The sequence below is a fragment of the Canis aureus genome, chromosome 7 (assembly GCF_053574225.1).
Source record: "Canis aureus isolate CA01 chromosome 7, VMU_Caureus_v.1.0, whole genome shotgun sequence".
Taxonomy (NCBI): Eukaryota; Metazoa; Chordata; class Mammalia; order Carnivora; family Canidae; genus Canis; species Canis aureus.
The window spans coordinates 63,115,472-63,131,117 of NC_135617.1; the positions used below are offsets into that span (position 1 = coordinate 63,115,472).

General features: G+C 45.8%; 1 long non-coding RNA gene across 5 annotated transcripts; it reads right to left on the reverse strand.

The window, feature by feature from the left end:
• Positions 1 to 5,289: 5,289 nt before the first annotated feature.
• Positions 5,290 to 14,966, reverse strand: LOC144317555 (uncharacterized). Of its 5 annotated transcripts, XR_013383547.1 has the most exons (5): positions 14,254 to 14,966; positions 13,358 to 13,433; positions 12,654 to 12,846; positions 7,827 to 7,937; positions 5,290 to 5,535 (listed from the first exon to the last, which is right to left on the reverse strand). It is a non-coding gene; the product is annotated as an uncharacterized LOC144317555 (long non-coding RNA). The 5 variants fall into 5 exon arrangements; XR_013383548.1 differs by lacking the exon at positions 13,358 to 13,433 and having other exon boundaries at positions 5,291 to 5,535; XR_013383549.1 differs by lacking the exon at positions 12,654 to 12,846 and having other exon boundaries at positions 5,291 to 5,535; positions 7,827 to 7,963; positions 14,254 to 14,965.
• Between the last annotated feature and the right edge of the window lie 680 nt (positions 14,967 to 15,646).

The window sequence follows — 15,646 nt, forward strand, 5'->3', positions numbered from 1 at the left end:
TAGTTCTCCCTCCTTCTCTCCCTCCCTGCCTTTCTTTCAAATCTACCTCACGAGTGATATAATGTGTATTAATCCATTAGGAGGCACAAAAGTCTGTCTTTGCTTTAGTGATTTTTTTCCCTAAAGATATTATTTATTTATCTTAGAGAGATAGAGAAAGCACAGGAGCAGGGGGAAGGGCAGAGGGAGAGACAGAAAGAAAATCTCAAGCAGACTCTGTACTGAGTGCCAAGCCCAATATTGGGCTGGATCCCATGACTCTAAGATCATGACCTGAGCCAAAATCAAGACTCGGATGCTCAACCAACAGGGCCACCCACATGCCCCTGTTTTTGTGATATTAGTGGCCTACTGAGCAATGCCTGGGTCCATTAGTTCATAGGGATGGCAAAATGGTGCAATCCTAATGTAATTAATCTTTCTTCGTTTATTAGCTGGGTTCTTTATTTCTTAGCTGGACTACAGCTATGGAGAAAAACTTTCCTTGATCTACCTTCTGGTCTCAGCAGACCAAATTATGTAGGATATCCCACCCCCATCCCACCCCCTGCTGCCATTCTCAGTCCTCCCCTTAGCACACTCAGCTTTCCAGCCCAAGTCCTGGGTTAAGAACCCAGGGCAGGAAAAGGCTGGAGGTCACCTAGTCTGTCCACCACCCTCCTCCGCACAATCTCTCTGATTGGACCTAAGCAAGGAGGGCTCTTAGGCTTGGACCTTGTTCTCAGGGGTTCTGCAGTCTGAGACATCAGTGATTTTAAAAACAGGTTTTAAAAGCAATAGTGTGCTTTCCCATCATAGTGGCAGATCATCCACATGGGGGTCTGTCTGAATTCCTGAGATGAGGAAATTGTCTTTACACCTAATCCCATTCCTCTGCTACTCTGCTAAATACCAGAAACACACAACCACCTAAGTAGTAGAATTTGGAGAGAACTGGAAGGAAGAGTGGTGGTGATGACATTGTGCCACTGAAAAGCAAATTACTTACAATTAGATTTTAGACATCCATTTTCTTAACATCCCTCTGCTGGGTCTTACTGTCCACCCTCCCCATGGAAAGCCCCAAATTCCCAGCAGTTTTTGGAATGGCTTTTCTTTGCCTCTCCTGGAGCCCCTGCCCCTCGCCCATGTCTCCTGTTCCCAGCTGTGCCTCTCCCCACTCCACAAAGAATCTCGGACTTGAGAGTGTGTGCTGCCCCTGCTTGTAGGCCTCTCCCTTCAGTCCCAATCAGGACAATCTCCTCAACAAAGAGCCATTTGCCTGCAGGGGAATTATGCTCTCCCAGCTGCTAAAACAAAGCAGCTCTAGTCAATTAGAGGTTTTAAATAATTTTATATTTCTCTTTATGTTTTAACAATAATGAACAAACTGAAGCTCAGATACTTTACGGACCCACCCAAGGTTACAAGGGTCATTATGCCTAAGGTTGGGATTCAAGTACAGATCTTTAAGCTGCAAATCCCAAATATGTGTCTCCATTCTCCATGCTTATCCGCCCCTCACAGTCGCTGGCACCTTTCTGCAGGATGAGAGCAGATAGGCAGCCCATCCAAGAACCCGCCAGGAAGGACAGATTTATTTAATGGGAATCCAAGGCTGCATGCTACACCTGGCTCTTATCTTGGCAGTTAAACCGGACTTTTTATGGAGCCTTTAAAAGCAAGCTACTTGGGGCATAGTGAGGTGTAGTTAATCGTCAAGAGAGCAAACTCCAGAGTCACAAGGTTTCAGTTCCAATACCAGTTCCACCCACTTATAAGCTGTGTGGCCATAGGCATAGATACTGCTTAACCTACTCATGCCTCACTGTCCTCACTGAGCAACAGAGATAATAATAGTACTTAGCCCATTGCCTTCTTCCCAGGTAATGGCTTAAGAGGTTGCAGCATTAGCATCATCTGGGAGTTTGCTAGAAATGAAAATTCTCAGGCCCCTCCCAGACCAGACCCCCTGAATCAGAAACAGCTTATTACTATCATTGTTGTTAGCCGGCAGTGTTATTCATTACTCCTAGGATCTTGGGTGGAGGAGATTAATCCAGCTCTGGAGGAGAAAGGCTGAGGACCCTTCTCATGGTCAATTAAGCATCCCAGATCCCTGTGGTCGGTCTATCTTGTTTTGTCCATTGCAGAATCTCCAGCCCCAAACACAGTGCTCCAGACATAGCATGGACCTGGCAGTTGTTTCCTGGATGAATGTGGTACATCTCTTAGTCTGACCTTGAGAAGAAGAGGGAATACTGGGAGCTAAGGAGTGGACTTTAGTCCCTACTGGAAACTCCTTGCCTAAAGGGAGCATTCTCTGCCTACATTGGGCTTAGTTTCCACACTACCTTGTTTTTGTTAGCCAGTTAGACTATGGTGAATCCAGGGCAGGGGGGTGACCATGCTGCCAGGCCCTGTGTTTATATCTCAATCTATCAATAAGAAAAGGACACTTCAAGAGAAAAATGGATAAAAGCCTTGAACACTTCTCAAAAAAGGATAGCTGAATGGCTAAGAAGCCAGAAAAGGTGCTCAAACTCATCGGTCTGTAGGGAAACGCATATTAAAACCACAATGTAGTGTCACTACATACCTACAAGAATAATCAAAGTGAAGGGATGGAAAATCCTGGGTCAGCTGAGGAAGATATGGAGCAACTGAACTCTCAAAGATGGCTAGTGTGAGAATAAAATGGTAAAGTCACTTTGGACAACCATTTAGAAATATCTACCAATGCATACCAAATGATTAGCTATTTCCACTCCTGGGTATTACAATATCCAACAGAAATGCATCCATACGCTCTTCTGAAAGACATATTCTGGATTGTTCTAAAGCACTATTTTTTAATAGACCCAAACTGGAAACTACACAAACAAAACATGTCTATCAAGAGTAGAATGGATAAATCAAGTGTGGTATATTCATATAGTAGAATACTACACAGCAGTGAGAATTAATGACCTACCATGACACTCAACAATGTGGGAGGACCTGATGAACATACCCTAAAATGAAAGAAGTCAGACGTGAGAGAATATGTGTATCCTGTTGGATTCCATTTTTGTAAAGTTCAGTAACAGACAAAACAAGAGTAGTGGTTCCCGTTGGGAGCATAGTAACTAGAAGGCAGCACAAGGGGGCTTCTGAGGTGCTGGTAGGGTATGTCGATCTGAATCATGGTTACAATGACGTGTTCAGTTTGCAAAAATTGAGATGTACACTACTGATGCATGTACTTTTCTGCATGATCATTTTAACAGAAAGTTAAACAAGGTAAGTAGGTGATCATGGAATATCAGGTGGTTCATGTCTCTTACTGGCCCTGAAGGAGCAGCCCTGTGGAGGGAAAATAGGCCAGAATCCCAGATCTGGATCCTGAGCTCAGGCTTCTTTAGCTTTCCACATCTCAATGTCCTTATTAGTAGACAACAGGAAATCCAGACCCAAGAGGAGAAGGGATCACCCAAGGTGGATATGCAGTGGCTGGCAAAGATCTTACCTTAGCCACATACAAGGAGGTAACCGAGGCCATCTGCTTATAGAATCCATTGGATGATGTCGCCAGAGGTACCCTATACCTGGTGGCATGGTAGAGCTGTGTGGACTGCTATTGCCAGTGTTCCCCAAGTCAGAGATACATCTGTGGGTTTCTCCATTACCACCCAGCTTCATGCTCATTCTTTCCAATGACACGCTCTCGTTTTTTCTTGAAAGTGATTACAATTCCTAAATGAGCACACAAAAATAAACCTCTTCATTAACCAAGGGAAAAAAAATGTACCACCTGAGTGGAATGTGCACCAGAATGCAGCAGAGGCAGAGCAGCATATGCTGGACTAATTAGCCCTGTCTCCACAGATGGATGTGTTCAGCACAGTGGTTGTATTATGGGGTGAGATAACTGGGAGCTGTCCTGTTTAAGGCAGCATTTCCAAAAGCTGTTCTTCAGAATGCTAGTCCCGTGAGACATTAATCGGTGCCATGAGGTGACAATTCCATGCTCAAATATATTTTGGCAACTGCTAGGTTAAATATTATAAGATGTGTTCTTTGCTGCAGGACTTCTCAGAGACTTTAATATGCTAATGGGTATAACAAATTAAGATAGGGTCAAATAGGTAGTATTTCTCTAACTTATTTGATTATTGGAATTGGACATTTTTTGATTTGTCCAGCATCTTGTGAAAAGTATTTCCTGGAACCCACAATGAAAAATGCTGCATAGACCCAATCTTGGTCCAAGGGTCAGGGAACCTATCTTGCAGATCCAGTCTGGTTATGAACAAGACCTTCTTTTCTCTGAGCCTCAGTTACCTGGAAGAAAGGGACTTGAGGAAAAGCAAGAATATGGATATGCCAGAGAGGGGAATTGTGTTCTAACCATTGTCTTAACCTCATTTTTTTTTTTTCATTTTAATGCTGTGGTGTTAGGCAATGTGACTTCATTATTTATACACGGAGCAAAGGCTATTGATCCCTAAACCAATAGCTGTTACCCTCCTTTATTACTAAAAAAATCTGATTTTCCCATGTGACATTGAGCCTAGTGAGAGGGTTCTGGTCAATGAGATACAAAAGGAAGTTTTATGGGAGCTTCTGGGAAAGACTTTCTTCTCTGATGATATAGAGTCACTCAAGGATAAGCTCTCTTTTTTCATTCCCTCCCTTCCCAATTAAAAAGTGGTTAGGATCCTGACCAGGCCCTGTGTTTATATTACAATCGGATATAGATACTGCTTAACCTACATGCCTCACTGAAAGTGTCCAACTCTCGGAAAGAAAGTGTCCAACTCTTGATCTTGGGTACTGATCTCAGGGTTGTGAGTTCAGGTTCTGTGTTAGGCATGGAACCTACTTAAAAAAAGAAAAAAGATTAGGTGAAGATGTGATGGTTGGAGCTGTGGCAGTCACCTTTTGACCATAAGACAATAAGAATGAAAACCAATAAGCGGAGAAGGCATAGAAAGGGAAAGAACCTGGCTCCTTGATGACATCATTGAATTGTTGAACTTATATTCAAACTATCTACTTTTCACTTCTTTCAAATTAACATAAGTGCCTTCATGGTCTTAAGTACCATTTGTTTGATTTTTTCTTATTTACATTCACACCGAAACTTACTGGAAATATTTGTGTTTGTTTTTCTCTTTCATTATTCTGTTATAAGGTATATTTATCATTGATTTATTAGTGAGATAGGAGGTTCTGATGCAAAAGTAGACAAAACCTTGAGGTCTCAGTGACTTAACCCAATGGCAGTTTATTCCTCACACTATCATAGTCCAATGTGGGTTAGTAACTCCATCCCAACTAGTAGGTCTGGAGCACATGGTGTATTAGTCAGGTTAAGTGAGGTTATGCTGCAGTAACAAACTGTCTCAGAGATTTCAGTGGTTTAATACACAAAGGTTTATTTTTGGTTCCTGAAAAGTCTGTTCTGGGTCCATTGGCTCTCCAAAGAAGTTCTCTTCCAAGCAGTGACTCAGGGATCCAGGCTGCATTTTATAGATACAGTCTCTAGAATAGGTGATTTCCAGGTTGCTGAAACTAGAAAAGAGAGAGCTGAGAGTTAGGCACCAACACTTAAATATTTCAGCCTGGAAGTGATATCACTTCTCTTTATAGTCCAGTGTCTAAAACTAGTCATACATCCCAACTTAACTTCTAGGGAAGCTGGGAGATACAGGAGAGCATATGGATGTTTGGTGAGTACTAACTGTCCCTGACACAATTTAATAACAACTTTTAAAATAACCTTATCTCTGACTGAGAGCCTGAAATGTGTTAAATGGAGGCTGGGTGCAGGATGAGGTGGTGAGTGAAACTTCCCTGACTCTACTGAATCTAGCTTCCAGAAGCCAGGCCAGGTCAGGCCCTAGAAAAGCAGCACACAGAACAAGCTAGCTCAGGACCCAGAAATCTGGGTTCTAGTCTCTGTGTTCCTATCAACCTCAGGCAAGCCATTTTTCATGGACATACCTAATCTATAAAATAAGGATTTTGACCCTGTTCTAGTCACTATGGCTATGCAACAGGTCATCCAAAAACCTAAAACAATAATTTTTAAAATTATTTCTTATGTTTCCCATGGGTCAGTAACATACGAGTGGCTTGGCTAGGTAGTTTTGCCTCAAAGTCTCTTATTTACAGCCACTTGAAGGTTTGGTTGGGGCTGAGGATCCACTTCCATGGTGGCTCACTGACATGGCTGGCAAGTTGGTGCTGGCTGTTGGTAGGATATCTCAGTCCCTCTCCCTGTGAGCATCTCCACAGGCCTGCTTAAGCATCCACATTATGTATGGCTGGCTTCCCCCAGAACAACCAGTCCCAGCCACCAAGATGGAAGCTACATGCCTTTACCACTTGGCTTTGGAAGTCATACAAAATGACTTTGGATCTCTCTTTTTGAGAGATCTACAGATCTTTTTGAGAGAGAGAATGAGAAAGAGAGAGAGAGACAAAGTGGTCCTGTTCCAAGATGAGATATTTTCTAGAAAAGAATCCTAAGAATAAGCTCATTTTCTATTTAATTCTTTCAAGTGTGACAGACACTATTTTCATCAACTCCATTCTACAGATTGGCTCACTGAGGCCTGGAAAGAATGGCTTGCCCCAGCATATGCTGTGTTAGATTTCAAGCCAGAGCCTATGTTTCAGCTCCAGAGGAGTGGATAGCCCTGTCCCTTGCTCCTGTCCAGCCTTGAGTCCAGGTGTCCTCTCTGCAGCCTGGAAGGGGAGCAGCGAATATCCTCCCTACAGAACAGCATTGGCCAGGACCCCTGTAGCTGCCAGTCCCCCACAGTGCCCACTATTTTCTGTATGGCTCCCACTCCATCTGGAGGAATGTACACCCCAGGAACTTGCTTAGAGATGGGAAGTCCCTTCATCCTTTTAATATTTCCAGTGCACATTGAACTAATGGTGTTAGTGCCCGAACAAAACAGCATGTCCCTGCTTAAGGAAGTGGTAATGGAGTTTGATTAGTCTGAACAAGGAGTGATTTCTTTCTGAGCTGGTGTATTAGGGTTTAACTGTGAAACTGCCCTTTTCTTTAACTGCCACCAGCAAGAGAAGAATCTCTTGACCACAAATTTATTAAATGTTATGGACTTAAATGATTTAAAGTTCATGCTTCTGTTCCTGATCTGCCTATCACCACCGAAAAGCCTGAACAACGACTTAACCCACCTCAGCAATTTGTCTGCATTTGAATGAGGCAAATGAGCAATTGCTGGGGCTCCGGGGTCTGAGGACAGGAGGGGGACCAATGGCCCTGAGCGGCATCCAGAGGTACTCTCATTCCCCTGCCAGGGAGGGACTAGAAGAAACAGTCGATGCCCTGAGTTGGCACTGCATGTTACCCAGAGCTGGTGCATTCAGTCACCTGTGAGTCTATGCGCATAGTTACCTAAAGCAGGTGTGGGGCACTGTGGGGAGGGGGGCACTGGGTGCCTGGGGTCATGTGTTTAATAGTGGGCAGTGAAGGGCCATGGTTGAAGGTATAGGCCCCAGAGACATCCTAGAATATTGACTCCACCACTTTCAGCTGGGAACCACCCATGGGTTTTCTTATCTGTAAAATCAAGATGACAGTAATAATGTCACCTATCTTAAAAGGTTCTTATGAGGATTAAATGAAGTGACCCTTTGAACATCGTCCAACATAGCATAAACACAATGAAAGCTACTTTTATTCATGTGTTGGGTGTATATCTCTGTGGACTTCTGTTTGGGATGGGCATGTGTGTGAGTGTGTATATGAGGGCATCTTTGTGCAAGGATGTGTGTATATTCAGCGAAATTAAAGACAAGGAACTGACTGGCCGTGGGGGGCTCACCCCTTCTCAGGCAGAATGTGACACCCATGCTTTCCAGCTAGAGAGTCCACTCCACATCCACTAACAAGGCTGCAAACGTGCTGCATGGCTGCAGAGACCTCCTTTGCTGGGCTGGGGAGAAGAACCCAGGCAGGCAACTGGTGATCCCAAGGTCAGAAGTAGAGAATCAACGTTTCATCTATTAATATAATTAAACTTACGTGGTTTTATGGAGAACCAAAGAGCCAGGGATAACTGGCTGATTTCACTCCCATTCTTGTACATTAGCACATTGGGTGGGTTGGCTAGTTCATTGCACCGCTGGCCCCCACCCAGGGGGCATCCCTACTCCTTGGAGGCTGAGGGCTTTAGGGACAGGGAGTCAGCCAAGTGTAAAGCTGCTGGGACTGCCATGTGCTGCCTCTTGCTCTGGCTGCCATGTTTGACTTAAGGCTTTGTGAGCAACTCGGCTAGCCATTCCCATGAAAGGATTCAGGATATATTTTGTAGATCCGGAAACAGTCCTAGATCAATGAGATGGTGTAGTTGGAGCCCTGGCCCCAGCCCTTTTTCCTTGGGGCTGATGCTGAGTGTGCTGCAAGTGGCTTCATGGAAGGAAATGATGACAACACTATCTTCTAGTCCCTTCTAGATGCAAGGACAGTGTCAGGAGTGTGGGGACCCCATCTCCATATGCACTTTTTTTTTAAAAAAAGTTTTTTTTATTTGAGAGAGAAAATGTGGACACACATGAGCAGGAGGAGGGGCAGAGGCAGAGGGAGAAGCAGACTCCCTGTTGAGCAGGGAGCCTGATGCAGGGCTTGATCCCAGGACCCCAAGATCATGAACTAAGCTGAAACCAAGAGTCAGATGCTTAACTGACTGAGCCACTCAGGTGCTCCTCCATGTGCACTTCTGTGTCTTGCTTAATACCTACACTTTCACAGTAGTTCCACCATGGCTTCTCCCATCAGTCCAGCTGTCCTGTTCTCTATACCTGGGAAGGACACTGTAGGACACTCTTCTCTTAGCAATGGGGATGGAACTCCACATGTTCTCTCTAGGCCCCCTTGTGAGGCCTATTTTTGAGGGATGACAGAGCACTGGAGAATCCCTGAGGAGTGATGTCAATTGTACCATTGTGGACTATGGCCACGTGGCTGGTAGCTTGGCAGCATGGAAAAGATGTGGCCTGGGTGTGGCAGCTGGGGGTGGGACCTATCTTCTCACCTGCAGGCTGAAGAAGGTAAGTGGTGGTTCAGACTTTGCAGAGGATGGGGTTCACTCAGAGAACTTGGTGGTGGGGGAGTTTCCGGACCCCAGTCAGATGTTTTAATTCAGGAGGGATAGGATGAGTTTGGGCCTTCCATCTGCACCAGGCATCTAAGGTGATTCTGGTTTGTGTGGTCTATATTTGTGCCTAAGTTCCCTTCAGCTCTCAATCCAAGAGTCTTCCAGCCCTCAGTTCAACAGAGCATAAGGGCCATCTCTCTGGGGGCCACATGGAAGGCAGTGGGTTTTGTTTAGTTACTGGAGATGGAGAACATCTTATGCACCACCACTCCTAGACTGTGGCCAGATAGGAAGCACTGTGGGTTATGTGTGCTTGGAAGACTAAGTAGCTACAAAGTGCCCCTCAGAAAGCATGTCAGAGTGGGCAGGCACCCTTCCATTCACCCAGGGCTCAGGCAAAAGCATTAGCATAATCTTAATTCCCCTTCCTCACCTCCCATATCCACGCCATCAATGAATCTTGCCATCTCTACTTCCAAAATCTGATTCAATGTGTCCCCATCCCACTATCTACCGCTATCCTTGTTTGATCTACCATTGTCTCTTTTTTTGGGTAAGAGCCTCCTAACTGGTCTCCTACTTCCATTCCTGCTTCCATTGTCCACACAGCAGCCAGAGACATTATTTTAAAGCATGTCATTCATCTGTGCAAAGTCTTCCAGGGGCTTCATTTTACACCCCAGATAAAATCCTGAGTCTTTATCGTGTTTGCATTAGCTGGCTTTCCCTGACTACCTCCCTGACCTCATCTCCTATCAGTCTCCCCTCCCCCTCCCCTCCTTCTGTTTCAGACACATGGTCTCCTCACTGTTCCTTGAGCATCCCAAGTCCATTCCCACCACAGGGCCTTTGCACTCACTGTTCTCCCTGCTTGGAAATCTCTTCCCTACAAATCTGCATGGTTTTCTCCCTTGCTCCATTCAAGTCTATCTCAAATGGCAAGCAGCGAGTTCTTCTGTTCTTCTCTGATGAGTAAAATAACATCCCCTACATGTGCTATTCCCTTATCCAGTTTTGTTTTTCAGGTATGTGTATTGGGTATTGGGTTTATTGCTCAAAGCCTTTCCCTGCAGGAGAATGTAAGTTCCATAAAGCTGGGGAAGTTGACCGTCTTCTGCTTTGGTCCCAAAGTCTAAAATAGTACCCGGCACACTGTAGCTCACAAAGTCATACACGGAACGAGTGACGTGAATGGATGAATGGATTAGTAGAAGGATAGTACCTCAGTCCTATGGCTGAAGCAGCTTGTTTGATATTTTAAATAAGCAAATTAATCACGAGCTTTGTCATTTCCAATGTATTATCGATGAGTTATGAGCTCATCTCCGCCTCGGTGATCAGGATGGGCTGGTTGCTGTTGAGCACTCATGTGGTGTCAGCACGGCTAGTCGGAGCCACACAAATGCTCTCAGTCAGATTTCAGGGAGTGCCTGAAGGGTCACCATTCCCATTCAGTGTAGATTCCCACCACATAGCCAGCGTGACCCTGATCAGGGCACGGCACCATGAGATCCCCTGCTAAGATACCCTGTGTCGTGCTTGTGAGTAAGGGGCATTTGGCCTTCTGAAGGTACCTTAGGATTTTAAAAACAGATAATATTCACTGCATTCATTTGTAAAGTAGCAAAGACTGAGTGGTTTAATCAACAGAAATGTATTTTCTCACAATTCTGAAAGCTAGATGTCTAAGATCAAGATGTGAGCAGGGTTGGTTCCTTTGAGGCTTCTCTCCTTGGCCTGTCGTCTTCTCATTATGTCTTCACCTGGCCTTCTATCTGCGTGTCTGTTCCTGACCTCCTCTCCTCATAAGGTCACCAGTCAGACTGAATTAGGGTCCACCTGGATGACCTCATTTTAACTACATGACATTGTATAACATCCTGTCTCCAAATACACAGTAACAGTATCAAACACTGGGGGTTAGGATTTCAACAAAAGATTTTTTTGGGGGGATGACAATTCAGCCCATTACATTTCCCTATTTTCCCTTTCAATCTTTACAGAAATTTCTTGGATAAACAATTTTATTTATTTGAGAGAGAGAGAGAGTGTGTGTGTGTGCAAGCTGGGGGAGGGGCAGTGGGAGAGGGAGAAGCAGATTCCCCATTGAGCACAAAGCCCAATGTGAGGCTCCATCTTACAACCCTGAGATCATGACCTGAGCTGAAGTTAATAGTTGGATGCTTAACCTACTGAGCCACCCAAGACCTCTAGTATAAACAATTTTAAAGTAAGTTCTCGACATGGGTTTTAAATAGTTTAATACTTCTCATGATGCATATGATTATCATTTCCATTTCATAGAAGAGGGGACTGACTAGGGCCCAAGTCCACACAGTGAGTTCAATGATAGGACCAGGACAGGACTCCCAGCACAGTGCTCATTTCAGCACCCAGTCACCTCCTGTCCTTGTGATAAAAGGCAGTGAATCAATATGAAGCATTAATTAATGAAGCCAGTGCTGCCATTTTAAACTTGTGCACTAGATCCTTGTGGAGGAGACAGCTGGCAGGGAGGGGGTCTTTATGCTCTTGCATCTCTAATAAGGTTAATTGCTTTGCTTAGCACACTGTGTACCTCCAGTCGGTTTGTTGTGGAGGGAGCAGGGGGAGGAAGGTGAGGTAAGTAATCAGCACAGTCACAAAGCTGACAACTTCCTACAGGCCCAGTTCTGTTCCCAGAGATCCCATGTCCAGTGTTTGAGAGAAGCCTGAATGCCGCCAGGAGATAGAGGACACTTCAGCAACAGTGTCCTTCCTGCTGCCCTCCACCCCTTCCATCTGGTGAGGGAAAATGATTCTACACTTGAGAAGCACATACCTGCACAGCTGACCCTTTGGAAACTGGCGCTAGGTGAGCAGCAAGCTGCAATAAGAGTGAGGCTGCTGGCCTAAAAGGCTGATACAGGGCAGCCCCGGTGGCTCTGCTGTTTAGCGCCGCCTTCAGCCCAGGGCGTGATCCTGGAGACCTGGGATGGAGTCCCACGTCAGGCTCCCTGCATGGAGCCTGGAGCCTGCTTCTCCCTCTGTCTGTTTTTCTCTGTGTGTGTGTATTTAATAAATAAATAAAAAATCTTGAAAAAAAAAAAAAAAGGCTGATACACTTACACAGTGCTGCCTGCTTCTCCTGGGTAGATGGACCCAACCTCCTGAATGTGTCAAGTCCCTATAACATTTTCCCTGACACCAGTTGGTTCCATCCTCCACCGCCCCTTCCCTTCCCTCCTTTCTTGAATAGGATTGTAATGCCTGGAGCCACAGAAGCCATCTTGTGTCCATTAGACTGAACGTGGGGATGAGAGCCAGCTTGTTGGGAACGGGGGTGTGAAAGGAGTCTCTGATGGTAAGACCGAGTAGCTAAATCAATACCAGCAACACCTGTCCCTGGTTACTGGCTATTTAAGGAAGAAAACCTCCTTTTAATTTAAGCTGTATGGTTGGGTTGCCTGTTAATTGGAGCTGAATGCATTTCTAATGATACATGTAGTGAGTCAAAAACAGGCTGTTTATAAAGATCTGCCTGGAAGAGCCACCGGATCTTCAGGGATCCCCTACCTGGTTGTTAACTGGAGTGAATGGAAGTGGCTTCACAGATGTGGAGTCCTCAGTGCCTACAGGACTTCTTTCTTTGTCCCTTCCTCTCTGTGGGGTGAGAGGTGGCCTTGGCTCTCAGCAACCTGAGTATTCTCAGATTCTTGCCATCTTAACCCCATCCTGTCCAATACTTGCCCAAAGAAAAATCCTTTCCCTAGATGGAAAAGAAATGGGAAAGATCACTCCTTTGTACTCAATCTGAGTGTCTCCACAATGTCTTCCATCTTTCCTCAGCAGCTTCTTTCCAGGTCATCCTTGGAGATATTAAAAACATACTCAGCCTACTATGTAGAGTGCAAGGAAAAACCCACAATAGGGGCACCTGGGTGGTAGCTAAGCATCTGCCTTCAGCTCAGGCCATGATTCTGGAATCCTGGGATCAAGTCCCACATCAGGCTCCCTGCTCAGGTGGAGAGTCTGCTTCTCTCTCCACCTGCTCATGCTCTCTCTCTCTCAAATGAGTAAATAAAATCTTTTTAAAAAATAAGTTAAATGTAAAAAAGGAAAAACTAAAAAAAAAATCACCAAGAACCTGGAGAGAGAGGAATATTGAAGCATAACCCATACTAACAATTTCTCACATTTTCCAGCAGGCTATTTACATCTTCCCAGCCAATCTCTAAAGGAGGTTTTTATAAATCCCATTTTGTGGGTGAAGACCTTACCTGGATCCAAGCTGGCAAATCATGGGTGCTGAACAGAGCTTTGGAGCTGGGCTATGTTGTTTGGGGATGTTCTAACCTGTAACCAAGTTTATTCGTGACTCTGGGGTCTTTAATGGGGAGGGAAGTGGGGAAGGCTGTGAAGGAGGGGCTTCCAGCAACCCCATTCTGGCTGTAAACTGGTTAGCTTTACCTTTATCTGCTTTTATACATTAGGAATGAGGTTTCTGGATGTTCGCTGCACCCACGGAATCCTCAACTAACCAATAATGGTAGCTAACGCCGGGCTCTGTGTTACAAGCAATTCCACCACCATCTGAGTTAGGGGAATATTCTTATTCTGCCCATTTTCCAGGAAACTGAGGCTCAGAGAAGTGAAGTGTCTTAGCAAAAGTTACAGCTTTCAAGTGACAACCATAGGGTTCAAATATTAGGGTTTCTATTCCAAGTCCCCTGGAGATTATAGCTCCCCCTTGTGGGGGGTGAGGATAGAAATCCTGGAATTGGAGAATACCTGGCTAGATGGGAGAGGGACAGTCTGAGAGGGGGACACTCAGGCCCTACTCTGAGGGAGTCCAGAGACTTCTGAAAGGACCAAGAGGACCAAGAAGTTCCCACGAGAGGAAGGGATGTCTCATGGGGACAGGCTGTGTCTGTGGCAGCCCTATGCAGCTGCATGCATAATGAGAGGCAGAGATGAAAGAGCTATCCTGACAGCTTCCTAAGTGAGGAGAGTGAGGCTAGTTTTTGAAAGAGAAGAGGAAATAGAGAACAGTATTGGGGGATGAGGAGGGTTAAGAATAAAGATTTCTGCCCAGGAGAATTCTGGTGACGTTTGCCCCTGGTGGGCGACCTGCTCAGGCTGCAAAGTTCTGCTACATTTGGGTCTGTCTGCTTACCCATAGCTCATCTCCCTGGCATGAGAGCCCTCCATTCATCTCCAGAGCCAGCCCAACCTCAGGCTCAGTGGAGCAAGGACAAGGACAAGTGCCAAGCCACCTGTGTCCATCACAGCTGCATGGCCAGCTCCAGCTGGCTACGGAAGGACACCTTGGAGGAAGTGCTGAGAGCTGGGGCAGAGGCGGGGATCAGAGCTGAACTTTGAGTTCCCCCATCACTTGCAAGCACTGTCTCACCCATCAGACTGGGAGCCTCCAGGCGGCAGAGGCAGAGGCTGTGTTTCCCTCACGAGTGGGAGTTCCCTAGCAGCAGGGGCTGCCTCCTCCATCGGACTGGGAGTTCCCTAGGGACAGAGGCTGCATCTCCCCTATCAGGTCAAGAGTTCTCAGAGCACAGAGATCTTCTTTCTCCCAGCCTTAGATGTGAAGAAGGACAGATAGTACCCTCTGCGGTGGGAGGAAGGGGCAGCCTTGTCAATCTGGGCTCTGTACTTCCTCCACCATGCTATGATTTAAGGAACTTGTTGCCACCAGACTGTGTTTTGGCTCCAGTGTTCTTTCCTAAAGACAGTCTTGGAAAAACTCAACGTTATCTACTCTTCTTGACCACCACCTTCAGTTTCTCTGAGGAGCGGATGAGAACACCAGCCTCAGTCTCATACCCTGATTGGCTTATCAGTTCAGACTGCCAGTTGGCTTGGAAGCCAGGGGCCGGCCCAGGTTCCGCCGCAGGGATTCTGGGTAATGTAGTTCCTTGCTGCTCCCTTGCCCCCCTCCCCCCGCCCCCCTGCCTTCATGGAAGAAAATGGCTTCAGATCTCAAAGTAGCTTCTGTGGGTAGGGGTGGTGGGGGTGGGGGTGGGGACTCTTCTCCTTTCTTCAGAACTGATGGGAGTAATGGTATCATTGGAGTAATAGGAACAATTTTCTTTATAATCTAGCACAGTGTAGTGATTCCCTGAAAGAGCAGGTTGCTTGGGTACAGATCTGCAAATGCTGTTTCTGATAAGATACTGTCTCCTCTCTGCTGGTGGAAGTTGCAGCTTCCCACCAGGTGGGGCTGGGGCTGGGTGGGCGAGGGGGATGTGGTAATCGGGGAGACTGCTTGTGCTTTCCCTTGGAAACAGCTCTGTAGTGATGCACCACAGGGCTTAGTCTCCACATGTTGGTCTGGTCTGGTACTTACTTGTTCACAGTGAAGTTTAACAGTCCACAAAGAAATGAGAAAATAAAAAATACCATAAAATTAAAGGCATTTAAAGGATTATCCTTTTTTTCCCCTACTTTTTGATGTAAAAATGTGTTGGGGATACGCAGGGGGCAGGGGTGGGGGCTCAGTGAGTGGCGATGCAGGGAAGAGGTCTTCCCTGTGATGGGTCTCAAAGTGATTGCTT